The sequence below is a fragment of the Hemiscyllium ocellatum genome, chromosome 21 (genome assembly GCF_020745735.1).
Source record: "Hemiscyllium ocellatum isolate sHemOce1 chromosome 21, sHemOce1.pat.X.cur, whole genome shotgun sequence".
Taxonomy (NCBI): Eukaryota; Metazoa; Chordata; class Chondrichthyes; order Orectolobiformes; family Hemiscylliidae; genus Hemiscyllium; species Hemiscyllium ocellatum.
In genome coordinates this window covers 48,863,184-48,878,619 of record NC_083421.1, presented here as the reverse complement: position 1 = coordinate 48,878,619, position 15,436 = coordinate 48,863,184, and the positions used below count along the sequence as shown (strand labels likewise).

Sequence of the window (15,436 nt, the reverse complement as noted above, 5' to 3'; positions counted from 1 at the left end):
CACAAACCTCTGAGACAAGAAGTGAAGCTTAATGATCTTCAAACAGGTTCCAGCTGTTTCTTTTCTCCTCATTGATTCTCATGGCAGTTCCACATCACATTTCGATCAACCAACATGTGGAAGTAATATTTTTCTTTGAGGAGTCCACCAATTTGCAACTGGAGTGCTTTCATCATGTATTAGTCCCTTCGTGTGGTGGATGATATAGTGGCCATGGAGAACAGGCAGCAGTGAGCTGATTCCCATTTACTCAGATGACTTTGTACTTGAGAGCAATATAGACTGTGAGGCAACCTAATAACCAGATGCAAAATGACTCAGGAGCTAGACTATGACATCAACAAATTATTTCAATCTTCCTGGTTAGAGGCTCAGGAAGTATGCGTTCAAACTACACCTGCTTTCAAAATCGAATCATAGAATCCCTCCAGTTCAGATCCCTCCACTTGGCCCACTGGAGTCTGCACTGATCCTCCAAAGAGCATTCCCACCTAGAGCTACCCTTCCCTCATCCCTGCAATCCCGGCACATCCCTGGATGCTTTAGCATGGCCAATTCTTTGGCCTGTCGGGGGGAACCGGAGCATTCAGCAGAAATCCAAGCAAATTCCACAGTCGCCCGAGGTTAGAATTGCACCAGGTTCCTGGTGCTGAGAGGCAGCGGGGGTGGACTGGATGGAGGGTCTGTGCTGATGTTTGGCCAGGCACAGGTTGAAGTACATGAAAAGCAGACAGATGGTTAAAGAACATAAGCCCAATGTGATCTCCTTGACTGCTTTCAATTGTCTGTCAGGGCCACATTCTATAGTTTCTTGGCTGTAGAGTTTTGTTTTGATTTGCAACAGGCTCTATTTGCATTAGGTAGCTGGAAACTGGGGGTGGATTAACCAGAATGAGATGGGATCAGATTACATGGGAATGATGTGGGCCTGTTGTTTACGGCTCCATTGAATAAACACACATGATGCTGGTTTTGATGAACCATTAGATAAAGTCATGCGAAACATCCAGGAAAACAAAGGCCATTCCATCTTCTGCGATTTGATGCTCGAAATGGTGAGAAGCAATGGAATAAAGACAGCTCTATTTTCTCACATCTCTCTTCTGGATAGTCTAAGATTCTATTTCAGGCTCTGAAACATTGACATTTTCAAAATCATAGATGTTATTGGGGAGCATGAAAGTCTGGGATTACAAGTTAGCAGCCGAGAATATGGTGCTGGAAAAGCACAACCAGTCAGGCAGCATCCGAGGAGCAGGAGAATCGATGCATTGGGCAAAAGCCCTTCATCAGATTCCTGCTCCTTGGATGCTGCCTGACCTGCTGTGCTTTTCCAGCACCACACTTACAACTCTGATCTCCAGCATCTGCAGTCCTCACTTTCTCCTAGTTACAAGTTAGCATGAAAGTAACATGGTATCACTGATTCAACTGAAGGTTCTCCTAGTTGGGAAATGGTTATCTTAAAATACTATAAATTTTGTGATTTGTCTTCTGCTGAACCTGAGATTGAATGCAAAAGGTTAACATTTCCCTTTGGAGGTAGAAAAACTCTGCTCCAAAATCAAGATGAAAGAAACAGAAAAAGTTCATCTGAAACAGAAACATTAAATTTTTTTGATAAAGACTAATTAATATTGCATAGGAAGAGACAGGCTGTGCCTTTTCTAGGACGGTGCTCATATGAATAGAGTACATCATTCTCTGGCCTGAAAAGTCAAAACAGCAGTGAGCTTCACAAATAGGAAAGCATTAGAGAATCTCATAGGAAAGCCTTCAGATTAATCACATTAAAAAAATCAAAAATTATTAGCATTGGTTTAATTGTAAAGACTTCAACAGGGGAATGTTTCTCACGCCCTTAGACGTAGTACAGACAATAGGCAAGGTGGGACAGGGCAGAATGATAGTGATCACAGCACCAGTGTCAAGTTGGCAATGAGGAAACGGGAGCATGAAAGAACACGAGTCTTGTCAGGACAAGTAATTCGATGGTTCCCAAGAATTCCAGAGAGAAATTCAAGAGAATTTGAAGTGCCTACTTGATGGAGGTGATAGTTTTACCGAACTGGCAACAGCTACTTTTATTCCATTAGCCTGTCTTGATTCAAAACATCGAGGGGCCTGGACGAAAGAGCCCAGTGAAAGAGCCAGTTTCTAACAACACAGGTTCCTATCACTGCAATTCCCCAAAAGCTGAGTTCCCAAATTAATAAATAAAGACACTAACTGAGGACCAGATATTCCTATTAATGGATAGGAAACAAAAAATAAACAAATGACTTTGGGAGGACATGGCTGACTCTCTCTCTTACAATCCCTTGCAGGGATGGAAACAAGGAAAAGCAATAAGAACCACCTTTATAGATGTAAATGAGATTAGACTTCAAGCAATCAATTAGACAGGAATATAGAAGCAGGAATTTTGCGGCTTTCCCATATTCAGTTAGGTCACAGCTGACCTGCATCTTAACTCCACTATAGCATGCACTGCTTTGATGTATGACCTGACCCATTTTGATCAAGTGATAAATTAATAAATGTATTCACAAGTCTGAACTCTGTTCTAATTAAAACACACACAGTGAAATTTACAGAGAGTTGCACAAAATTGCTCCACCACTGTTGGTGACCAACCTGCCACATCACTACATGGCAAAATAAAGCAAAGAACTGAGAATGCTCAAGATCTGAAACGCATAAAAACAAACAGAAATTGATGGAGAAACTCAGCAGGTCTGGCAACATCTGTGGAGAGAAAGCAGAGTTAACTTCTCCGGTCCAGTGATCCTTTGTTTGTGTTTGGTTCATGGTACTGTATAGAATAGGAAGCAGTTAGCACATTTGATTTTTTTCATAATTCATAGACTGCTTACAAAGATGTCATTATGCTGACTTGATGCTACTGAACGTGGATTTTAAAATGGAGCTGTTCTGAGTGCTAGATGTAACACTCTAGTGAGACAGATGTCAAAGTAATTACATTTTACTTACCCATACTTGGCTTTATAAACTTCTAAGAAATTGCAAAGGTTATTGGATGGGCAAAGTTTTCTGTTAAAAAACTTGTCTACAGTCAGAACCAAAAGTCACATCTCTCCATGCATAAACAGTTTCTATTGTTTGCCTCCAACTCACCAGATTTTTGGAAGATTTAAGCTATTGTTTCATCCACAACTTTGACAACATACCAAAGATTAGCTTCACTATTTTGGCAGACATAAACAAGTTGTATTGCCAAGCTCAGTTATGTGAAAGCTGTTTTTCCCATCCAGTTCAAATGTACACCAAAAATGTATTCCTGCAGTTACAAAGATTCGTTATCTAATGCTTAAATCCTCTAGCACTCAATGATCATAGAATCATCATAGAATCCCTCAAGTGTAGAAGCAGGCCATTCAGCCCACCAAGTCCACACTGACCCTCTGAAGACCATCTCACCAGACCTACATCCCAACAACCCTGCATTTCCCATGGCCAATCCACCTAACCTGCACAGCTATGGAGGAAACCGGAGCACCTGGAAGAAACCTAGGTAGCTGTAGAGAGGATGTGCAGACTCCACACAGACAGTTGCCAGAGGCTGGAATCGAACTGGGTCCCTGGCGCTATGAGGCAGCCATGCTAACCACCAAGCCACCCTTGCAGGCAAACACTTTTATAAAAGTTTGAGATGAATTTTACCATACTGACGCTAAACGGAAACTTTTAGTTCCATGTATGTTTGTTTCCTTATTTCTTTCTCCATTTGTAGTTTTAAAACAGGCGGATTCACTTAACGCTGGTTAATTGGTGGGATGGGAAGCTCCATCAAGTGCTAACACGCACAACTATTGTACGCATTATTTTATTTTGCCTTGTTAGTAAGAAATTAAATTAAATCGATAGCAAGAAGTGATATAGAGTTAGAAGGCACAGACTCTGGGTGGGTAGAGTTGAGAAACTGCCAAAGGAGAAAGCCCAGATGGGAGTTGTGTACAGACTATACAAGCAGTAGTCAAGATGTAGGGAAGAAAATCAGGAGATAGACAAGGCATAGAAGAGAGGCACGATTACAATAATCATGGGGGACTTCAACATGCAGGTGAAAATCAGGTTGGTAGTGGACCTCGAGAAAGGGAATTTGTGGAATGGCTATGAGATGTTTATTTTGGAGCAGCTTGAGGTACAGCCCATGAAGGAACAAAATGTGTAATGCTGGAAAAGCACACTGATCAGGGCAGCATCAGAGGAGCAGGACAGTCGACATTTCGAGCAGAAGTTCTTCATCAGGAGTGAATGCTGAACAGCTTACGCTCAAAACATTGACTCGCCTGCCCCTCGGATGCTGACCTGCTGTGCTTTTCCAGCACCACACTTTTTTGACTCTGATCTCCAGCATCTGCAGTCCTCACTTTCTCCCCACTAGGCAATTCTGGATTTAGTGATGTATAATGAGGCAGACTTGATCAGGGAGCTTAAGGTGAAGGAATCCCTCAGGAGCTGCGACCATAAAATTATAGAATTCGCCCTGCAGCTGGAGGAGGAGAAGCAGGAATCAGACGTAATGCTATTACAATTGAGTAAAGGTAACTACAAAAGACATGAGGGAGGCACTGGCCAGAGGTAATTGGAAGAGGAGCCGAGCAGGGAAGATGGTGAAGCAGCAACGGCAGGAGTTTCTGGGGTAATTTGGGAGGCACAGCAGAAATTCATCCCAAAGCAGAAGCAGCACACAAGAGGGGAGGATGAGACAAGGGAAATCAGAGACAACAGACCAGCAAAGGAAAGTGACAATATGGTGAAGATTTGTGGGAAACCAGAGGAATGGGAAGCCTTTAAAAACCAGCAGTGAATAACTAAAAAAAAATGCAATAGTGGGGGAAATAATGAAATATGGCAGTAAGCTGGCTAGTAATATAAAAGTTTTTCTTTTTAAGTTATCTAAAAACTATCTTGAGAAAGGCAAGAATGGACATTGGATCACTCGAAAATGAATCTGATGAAGTAGTAAAGAACAATAAAGAAATGGAGGAACTGAATAGGTATTTTGCATTAGTTTTCACATTGGAGAACATCAGCAGCAAACCAGAACCACAGGAGAATCAGGGAGACACAGCTGAGTGTAGTGACCATCACTGAGGAGAAGGTGCTGGGGAAGCTGAAAGTCTGAAGGAGGATAAATCACCTGAACTAAATCGACTACACCCCAGTGTTCTGAAAGTGATAGCTGAGGAGATTGTGGAGGCATGGGTAGTGGTCTTTCAGGAATCACTGAAATTGGGAGGGTCCCAGAGGATTGGAAAATGGCTCTATTTAAGAAGGGGAGGGGAAGCAGAAAACTGTAGACTGGCTAGCCTGACCTCAGTTGTTTGTAAGATTTTAGAGACCATTATTAAGGATGAGATTGCAAAGTACTTGGAAGGGGATGGTGAAATATGGCTGAGTCAGAACAGTTTTGTCAAGGGGAGGTCATGCCTGACCAATTTGTTAGAATTCTTTTTAGATTAGATTAGATTACTTACAGTGTGGAAACAGGCCCTTCGGCCCAACAAGTCCACACTGACCTGCCGAAGCGCAACCCATCCAGACCCCTACACTTACCCCTTCACCTAACACTATGGGTAATTTAACATGGCCAATTCACCTGACCCGCATATTTTTGGACTGTGGGAGGAAACCGGAGCACCCGGAGGAAACCCGCGCAGACATGGGGAGAATGTGTAAACTCCACAAAGTGAATCGCCTGAGTCGGGAACTGAACCCGGGTCTCTCGCGCTGTGAGGCAGCAGTGCTAACCATTGTGCCACCGTGCGGTAATGAGCAAGTTAGACAAAGAAGAGCCTATGGATGTGATTTATTTGGATTTCCAGAAGGCCTTAGACAAGGTGCTGCCAGGGGGTGTGTGAAATATGATAAGAGCCCCTAGTGCTGGGGGCAAGGTACTGGCATGGATAGAGGATTGGCAGGAAGCACAGAGTACGGATACAGGAGTCCTTTTCAGAATGGCAGCTGGTGACTAGTGGAGTTCCATGGGGTCAGAGCTGGTTCAAGAACTTTTCATGTTATACATTAACAACTAGACTGAGAAACTGAGGGCATTGGTGCTAGGTTTGCAGATGACACAAAGATAGGTGGAGAGGTAGGGAGTGTTGAGGAAGTGGGGAGGCTACAGAAGGATTTGGACAGTTTGGGAGAATGGCAAAAAAGTGGCAGATGGAATTCAATGTGGGAAAGTGTAAAGTAATGCATTTTGGTAAGAAGAATAGAGATGCAGATTATTCTCTAAATGGGGAAAGGTTTCAGAAATACGAAGCACCAAGAAACTTGGGAGTCTGAGTTCGGGCTTCTCTTAATGTTAACATCAGTTGGCAGTTGAGAAGGCAAATACAATATTAGCATTCATTTCAAGAGGGCTAGAATACAAGAGCACAGATGTACCGCTGAGGGTTATCAGGCCCTGGTCAGAGCACATTTGGAATATTGAGAGCAGTTTTGGGCCCTGTATTTAAGGATGAACGTGCTGGCGTTGGAGGAGGTCCAGAGGAGGCGTACAAGAACAATCATGGGATGAAGCGATATGAGGAGCTGTTGAGGAATCTGGGCCTGTATTTGATATTTAAAAGGTTGGGGGTGGTGGGTAGGGAGGGGGTGATCCGATTGAAACTTACAAAACACTGACAGGACTGGATAGAGTGGAAGTGGAGAAATCTTTCCACTCACAGGACAGACTAGGACCCAAAGGCACGGTCTCACAGTGAAGCTTTAAAACTGAGATGAGGAGAAATCTCTGCGGTCAAAGGGTAGGTAACCTGTGGAACTTACAGAGGGCTGTGGAGGCCAAGTCACTGAGAGTATTTAAAGACGGAGATGGATGGGTTCCTGATTGGTAAAGCGATCAAGAGTTACAGGGAAGAAGAATGGTATTGAGAAACATATCAGCCTTGGTCGAGTGGCGGGATAGACCCAGTAGGCTGAATGGCCTCATTCTGTTCCTATACCATGCTTTTAAGACAATGACATGGTGAATTTTTGAATAGGACATAACTTCAAACAAATATTTCTTGCATTTAAATACTCATTTCCAAGCTCATTATAATTGAAAACATTTTCGCCAAGTGTTACCGTAATGTTGCTGACTAACAAAAATCACAAGGACCGAACAGTACTGAATAAATTCACGTCAAACAGAAGCAATCAAAAAAAATCTAGTGACATTCTTGTCACCTAAATATACAGTTTTGATGTGTGTCACTTCAACCAAGCCTTACTTGTGTTATCCCAGTTGGACCAGCCCAGCCTGGATCTGGGATCAAAATGTAGCAAAGGAGAGAAACATTTTTCCTATTTTCACAAAATACCATTGGGATACCAATTCAAGAGAGTTGAACATCATTTTTCATCAATATATTGTACGTTGGGTGTGGTAGAATCTGGATTTTGGCCTGGCAAACTACACCAAACGTGTGATTCGAGTAGCAAATAGAACTGTCTTTTATAGCAACCAGATCACTTCATCTGATTGAAATAACATGCAAGTAGTTATTTTAAAACTTGAAGGATATATGCTGCTAGAATAAATCTGACTTTTCATGTGCTAGAGAGAAATAAGAAAAAGCAAAGCTCTTGTACAAAAAGCTTTATGTCTATTACAGAGGGGCAAATGTCTATCATTACTTCTCAATCATTTTCTTAGCTATTTCAAATACCTTTCAAAATGAACTTATTACTTTACGGATTTTAGACATTAGTAGTTATAAGTAATTAACAGGCAACATTTGGATGGTGTCAGGCTTTGGAATGGTTTTGCCATTTATTTTATACTGGAGGTCTGCTCATCAAGTTCCCAGTCAATTGTTCTGTGGAAAGGTCACTTGAGTCAAAATGTTAACTCTGATTTTTCTCCCCAGATGCTGCCAGACCTGCTGAGCTTTTCCAGCAATTTTGGTTTAAGATGTTAACAAAACAGGCGTAAACTCCTCTTTCCTCCCTGAGTCATGGGGGGAGCCCCCAACACCACAAGCAATGAGACTAACACCACTGGCTATGATCCCTCCAACCATGCAGATGGATAAATCCTTGTCAATCACTAGACAGTGAAACCACAGCAAGAGCAAACTCCTCTTGGGGAGTAATCACCAAAACTTCCAAAAGTTACCGGAGGCTGCAATGCGAAATTCATAACTTATTTACCTTTGTAATCTTAACCCTGGCAAGTTTTGCCTTTCACAGGCTGTAAGTGATTGATTCTATCGTTTAACAGCTGTGTTTGTTGTTTGAAAGTATCAGCAAAGAGACACTGGCACACATTAGCTCCCAGCGCCCTCAGGGGAAACACCTAGCAGGAAGAGTTCACAGAGGGAAACGCTTCGTTAAATAGTCCTGCATTAATTCTCGATCGTGTGAGTAATGTGAACATTTCAAAAGGGTGGACAACCACAACAATAATCGCCTACATGTCAATTCAAGTCCTCTTTGATGGTACATTCTGCATATGCATTCTGTTTACTGGCTAATGAAGTTAATGACAACTGACTTTGGAATCTTTGAAGACTACTGCTGCGTTTACTTCCTCACTCCAACTTAACAGGAGGCTGTTAAACTGAAAGCATTTTAATCTGCCAGGTAAGCAGCAAAGCACTCTTAGTGGAGAAAAGGGGAGGAAAGTTGGTCATCATACAAGTAACTTCTCAAGAACAACTGCTTAAAATCAAAAACATGAACAGTAAACAGGCGACAACATAAATCCAGAAGTGTATCATAATTTAAAACTAAATTTAACTTCTTCCAGGACTGAACTTTCCTGAAACAATACGCTTCATTGTACAACAATTTATTATCATATAGACAACTGTGCCATTTAGTTTACCATCACAATACAATGTATATCAAATGGCTGTTTTTGAAAGCAAGGACTAATTGTGAGAAAGGTCACAGGAGATTATAGGCATTTAGTCAGCACAATGGTGTGCACCCTTTGATGATTTGTAAAAGCTGTTACTGAAGTTAATTCCAGGCTTGGAATCCAGGTCCCAATGGCCATAAGTCCACAATGACAGACCACCCTCACTTCAACACAACAGCAGACAGTGAAAGCTTACAACCCTGCGTCAATCGAATACCCCATTCATACTGCAGCAGTGCCATCAGATCACACAACATGGCGTGTGAAGGAGTATGCTTATTGCTGAAATATGCTCATTTACACTGTTGTGTTTTAATGAGTAATGGCTGAATGAGGCGATTGTTTTACTGCCTTGTCTGGCATTTGCTGCTGTCTAAAAACAAGTAATGAGATGCTGAATAATAGATAAGGGGGAAATGAATACCATTTTCACACAGAGTGAATTTTCTGAGGTTAAATTAAGATGCATTTATATAGGAAGCTCCATCTGATCATGTTTTTCCCCATCTCTCCTCCCACCACCACCCTCCACATATGCTATTTCACTTTGAGGATGAGATATTCTAGTTTAGAGAGTCCTTCAAAAGTATAAAAAGTGTCAACATTTCTTGACCAGCAAACAACAGGAGGTTTCTGTTTTTGAAGTGCTCACAGACTCAGATGATTACAGGACTGAAAGAGGTCATTCAGTCCATCGTGTCCACATTGGTCAACAAACATCTGACTCTACTCTGACTACATTTGCAGCTCTTGGCCCCTAACCAGAGGCTATGGCAATGCCAATGAACGTGCAAATGCTGCCTAAAATGTTACGAGTTTCTTTGGCTCAACCACCCTTTCAGGCAGTGAATTCCAGACTCTGACCACCCAGTGGGTGAAAAGGAATTCCCTTCAACTCTCCTCTTAGCCTTCTACCCTTGACTTCAAATCTTTATTAGTGAGAAAAGTGCCTTTATATCCACCCTATGTCAGCCCCTCAATATTATGCACCTTTTCAAGGTCCACTCCCCAGTTTATCCAATTTGTCTCACAGCTCAGAACCTTCAGATACCATGGAGAAGCCTGGTTCATCTCCTCTGTGCCTTCCCTAGGTCAAATCACATCCTTTCCATAGCAGGGAAACCAAAACTGCACAAAAGTGAGGAATGCAGATGCTGGAGATTAGAGTCAAGAGTGTGGTGTTGGAAACGCACAGCAAGTCAGGCAGCATCCGAGGAGCAGGAGGATCGACATTTCATGCAAAAGCCCTTCATCAGGAAGGGCTGTACACAATGTTTTATGTAGTTACAACATAGCCTTCCCCACTATCTATTAACTGTTCACCTTCTCACCCACTGCTTTCCAAATGGGAGTTCATACCGTAGAGTGGAACTTTAGAAGTTTGCACAAGAATTAAATCGAAAATACTTAGCCTGGATACAAGTTCAATTTTTGACCTTCTGGTTAAGAGTTAAGAATTGGGCTATTTCTGACAGCTGGTTACATTGTGAAGCTGTGAGTACTCAAGAATTACTCCAATATTAAAGTTCTGCCCGCTGGTTGGAATTTGCCAGCCCTGTGAGAAGGGTGAGGGGAGGACAGCTGGGGGTGAGATATCAGACTGGGATGGCAAGGTGGAGGTGGTCTGTAAAATTGGGCACCAGGGATTCCTTGCCCACCCCAATGGCAATGTTACCAACGGTTGATGGTGTCAAACAGCCCACTTTCCCAAGGAGCCAATTGAGACAAGTAAAGACCTTCTTCCTACAACCAAGGAAATTATTAGACAGCAAATCACATTCAGCACCCGAGGCCATACAGTATTTTTTACGCACAGAAAAAGTTCTGAAATCAATGGATTTGAACAAACATCTGCATTTCAGATCTAGGTACAACGCAAAAGAAAAACAAGATACACAGCTTCCAAGATCGTTGCACCTCACCAGGTCACCATGAAGAATTTTTTGATTAATAGGCAAGATGTGCTTCTTTAATCCAATAATGTGTCTATTTGCTTTCCAACCTGGATTGCTTCAAAAGTACTGCAGTTTAGAGAAAGCATTAAGCTTTCAAAGGAAATCATAACTCTATCTCAAAAGCCCAACAGTTAATTATCTTCAAAATGACTGGACTCAGAGAGAGAGAGAGAGAGAGAGAGAGAGAGAAAAAGAGAGTGTGTGCGAGAGAGAGGGAATGTGTGAGAGAGACAGGTACAGAGAGGGTGGGTTGGTCAGGAATGGTGAAAGTTTAAGTGGTTATACTGCCCTTTCCACCAGAGAATGATTGATGGAGACGTTACGTATAAAACTAATAACTATGTTACCAAATGGAAATCTGGCTTCAGGGTAAAAGGACAAACATCCCTATACTGCTATTTGCTATAATCTAATAGAAGGATATATGTTTTCACAGGCTACAAACCTCAAACTCCAGCTGATGCAATAACTGTTTCTGTTTGTATTGATAACGTAGGAGGAATAGTATTATATAAAGCAAGTCACACTTCACAGCTAATTTAGTGAAAACAGATTATAAATTTCACAGCTCAGAGGAGCAGCATTCAACTTTATTGGGTAAAAACAATGACGGCAGATGTTGGAAACCAGATTCTGGATTAGTGATGCTGGAAGAGCACAGCAGTTCAGGCAGCATCCGAGGAGCAGTAAAATCGGCAAAAGCCCTTCATCAGGATTAAAGGCAGTGAGCCTGAAGCGTGGAGAGATGAGCTAGAGGAGGAGAGAAAGTAGCAGAGAGTACAATAGGTGAGTGGGGGCGGGGATGAAGGTGATAGGTCAAGGAGGAAGGTGGAGTGGATAGGTGGAAAAGAAGATAGGCAGGTAGGACAAGTCCGGACAAGTCATGGGGACAGTGCTGAGCTGGAAGTTTGGAACTAGGGTGAGGTGGGGGAAGGGGAAATGAGGAAGCTGTTGAAGTCCACATTGATGCCCTGGGGTTGAAGTGTTCCGTCAACCTTGGGTTGATGTTCTTCCTCCAGGCATCTGGTGATGAGGGAGTAATGGTGAAGGAGGCCCAGGACCTCCATGTCCTCAGCAGATGGGGGAGCGGAGGGGGTTGAAATGTTGGGCCATTGGGCAGTGCGATTGATTGGAGATGTTCCCTAAAGCGCTCTACTAGGAGGCGTCCAGTCTCCCCAATGTAGAGGAGACTGCATCAGGAGCAACGGTTGCAATAAATGATATTAGTGGATGTGCAAGTAAAACTTTGATGGATGTGGAAGGTTCCTTTAGGGCCTTGGATGGAGGTGAGGGAGGAGATGTGGGCACAGGTTTTACAGTTCCTGCAGGGGAAGGTGCCAGGATGGGAGGGTGGGTTGTAGGGGGGCGTGGACCTGACCAGGTAGTCACGGAGGGAACGGTCTTTGCGGAAGGCAGAAAGGGATGCCACCGCAGGAACTGCAAATCCTGCGCCCATACCTCCTCCCAAGACCCCAAAGGAGCCTTCCACATCCATCAAAGTTTTACCTGCACATCCACTAATATCATTTATTGTATCTGCTGATCCGGATGTGGTCTCCTCTACGTTGCTAGGAGGCGTCCAGTCTCCCCAGAGTGCTTTAGGGAACATCTCCGGGACACCCGCACCAATCAACCCCACCACCCTGTAGCCCAACATTTCAACTCCCCCTCCCACTCTGCCGAGGACATGGAGGTCCTGGGCCTCCTTCACCGCTGCTCCCTCACCACCAGACGCCTGGAGGAAGAATGCCTCATCTTCCACCTCAGAACACTTCAACCCCAGAGCATCAATGTGGACTTCAACATTCTAACCACTCACTTGGTAAAAGAACTGCCACTACTTCTATTTGTGGCAGATTACATAATACTGAAAGATGTTCCTGCATTTTCATTCTGCTTCAGCCAGGATCTGTTTAACCTTTCATTCATTTGAAAGGAGCTGAGCACAAGTCATGTAATAATTTGTGTACAAAGCAAAAATTACACAATCATTTCTAATTTTCTGAAATTAGAAAATTTTCTGTAGACTAATTTTCTGAAATATTTTTGTCATCTAAATGTCTCCACAGAGAAAACTAAATAATAGGTGCCTTTATTTGGAATCATTATCCCAAAGACTGGATCTCCCATACTTTATCATCATTATAGCTTTAAATTCTGAAGGGATCGACTGATGGAGAGTATCAGGAATAGTAGAATGGCACAAATTAGGACAATCTCATGGTTTATCTGCTTGAGAATTGCAAGTTTGACATTTACTGGAGCAATTTGAAAGCAGATAAATTGTTAGTATATTCCCCACAGTTATTTTAACCTTGGCCAATTTTTCTTCTGCAACTGTTTATCCAGATGTGCAGCAATCATTAAACATCTGCATGCAATTAGTTCAGGTGAAGCAGCCAGCAAACCTTCAAATCCACGTAGCACTTGGAAGGACAGAAGAAAGAAATTGGAATTTTGTTGCAGGTGCCTTACTGCGCAGGCTCCCAAAATAAAGAGATAGACAGACTTGTGAGCACACTGGGAATTTTCCATTCAGATCATTTAAAAGGAGGTAGTTTTTGTACCGATCTATCTTGAATGGAGAGGATCATTCTATTGCACCTCCACATAAGCTGCAGCATGGTGGCTCAGTGGTTAGCACTGCTGCCTCACAGCACCAGGAACTCAGGTTCGATTCCAGACTTGGGTGACTGTCTGTGTGGAAGTTTGCACATTCTCCTAGTGTCTGAGTGGGTTTCCCCCAGTGCTCTGGTTTCCTCCCACAATCCAAAGATGTGAATTGGTCATGCTAAATTGCCCATAGTGTTAGGTGCATTAGTCAGAGGGGAAATGGTTCTGGATGAGTTACTCTTTGAAGGGTTTGTGGACTGGTTGGGCCGAAGGGCCTGTTTCCACACTGTAAGGAATCTAATCTAATCATAAAACTCTCCAGTCTGGAACAATGCTTCAGGCTGACAAGTAACAGGGCAACCGCACCAGGTAAACACCATGAGCAAATGTGTAAATGTTTGTCAAGACTAGAACATTTACCTCTCTCTAACTCTCCCTGTCAGTACTGTGCAAGAACTGACTGCTATTTAGTCAGCAAATCCCCAAACCAGGGCCAAGGGGGTGGTGTAAGCACGAGGTGAATCATACCTTTGGAGACTCCGGATAGACATGGAAGACTGAGTAGCCTCCTCCTGTACTGTGCGAAAGTGAGGACTGCAGACGCTGGAGACTAGAGTCAAGATTAGAGTGGTGCTGGAAAAGCACAGCAGGTCAGGCAGCATCCGAGGAGCAGGAGAATTGACATTTCAGGCAAAAGCCCTCCATCAGGAATCCTACCGATTTGTGAAGGGCTCTTGCCTGAAACATCGATTTTTCTGCTCCTCAGATCTGCCTGTACCGGAACCATTCTGTGATTAGTTCGGTCATATACCAGAAATCTTTACAACAATATACAGTTCAAGTTTTCCAACTCATTTTGGTTTTAGAATAACTGAAGAATTATGGTCACTTTTAATCCCCAATATTGAACCAAATTAAACATTATGATTAGGCTTTAAAGATTATTTGCAGAAACATTTTGCTTCCTTTTGAATGCTATTATCAGCATTCAAATGTAGGCAATGGTTAGCCTCCTGTTGAATGTTAAACATTAAACTAAAAAAAATTGAACTCAATAGTCTTCATAACCTGGAACCCAACTCTATTTTCCTGATTTGAATTTTATTCATTAATTAATACAGTGAATAGCTTCTGTGGCATCTCCATGGCAACCGATCACCGTTCTCTTCTCAGGCCTAAATTGACCTTTCCTTTCTAAAATGGTTTGACTTGCATTTCAATCTTGATGACTGCAAGACAAAAAGGTTCGATTTCAGAAGCAAAACTCAAACTGCTGGAAGAACATGCCATTTATGGAGAGAAAGCAGAGTAAATCCTAAGGGTCTAGTGACCCTTCTTCAGATCTTACTGTAGCTACGTAAAAGGTTGGTTTGTTTCAGATTCGATTTCATCTGACTTCTTAGAGTCATCCAGTCATACAGCATGGAAACAGATCCTTCGGTCCAACCAGTCCATGCTGACCATTTTCCCAAACGAAACTCATCTCACCTGCTGGGTCCTGGCCCATACCCTTCCAAACATTTCTTATTCATGTACTTATCTCAATGTCTTTTAATCACTGCAACTGTACCCACATCTACCACTTCCTGTGGAAGTTCATTCCACACTCAAACCGCTATGTAAAAAATAATTGTCCCCATGTCTTTAAATCTTCCTCCTCTTACATTAAAAATATACCCGTAGTTTTGAAATCCCCCACCTTGGGAAAAGACAACTGAGTAACGTTTAAGTCTTTATGCTATCAAGCAACACATCCTACCTCACTTTGTCAAACTGTGTTAGGCAAAAATTCTCTTCAAAACTTAGTGCAGCCACAATGGCCTGGCAAGTACAACTTTTCCTTGTATTATTCCCCTTTTTTATTCTTTATTCATTCATGGAATAAGGGTGTCATTGCCTAGGTAGCATTTATTGCCCATCCTTAATTACCCAGAGAGCAGTTACGAGTCAACCACATTGTTGTGGGTCTGGAGTCACATGTAGG

General features: G+C 42.6%; 2 protein-coding genes across 6 annotated transcripts in view; one reads left to right on the top strand and one right to left on the bottom strand.

Annotated features, from left to right (window-relative positions):
• LOC132825862 (ras-specific guanine nucleotide-releasing factor RalGPS1-like) overlaps window positions 1-15,436 on the bottom strand; it is a 781,992-nt gene that overhangs the window by 338,647 nt on the left and 427,909 nt on the right. The gene's annotated exons all lie outside the window — the stretch shown is intronic.
• angptl2b (angiopoietin-like 2b) overlaps window positions 8,320-15,436 on the top strand; it is a 123,800-nt gene continuing 116,683 nt past the window's right edge. The window contains exon 1 of the mRNA XM_060841436.1: window positions 8,320-8,604. The gene's annotated coding sequence lies outside the window, so the exon portion shown is untranslated. The remainder of the gene's footprint in view (window positions 8,605-15,436) is intronic.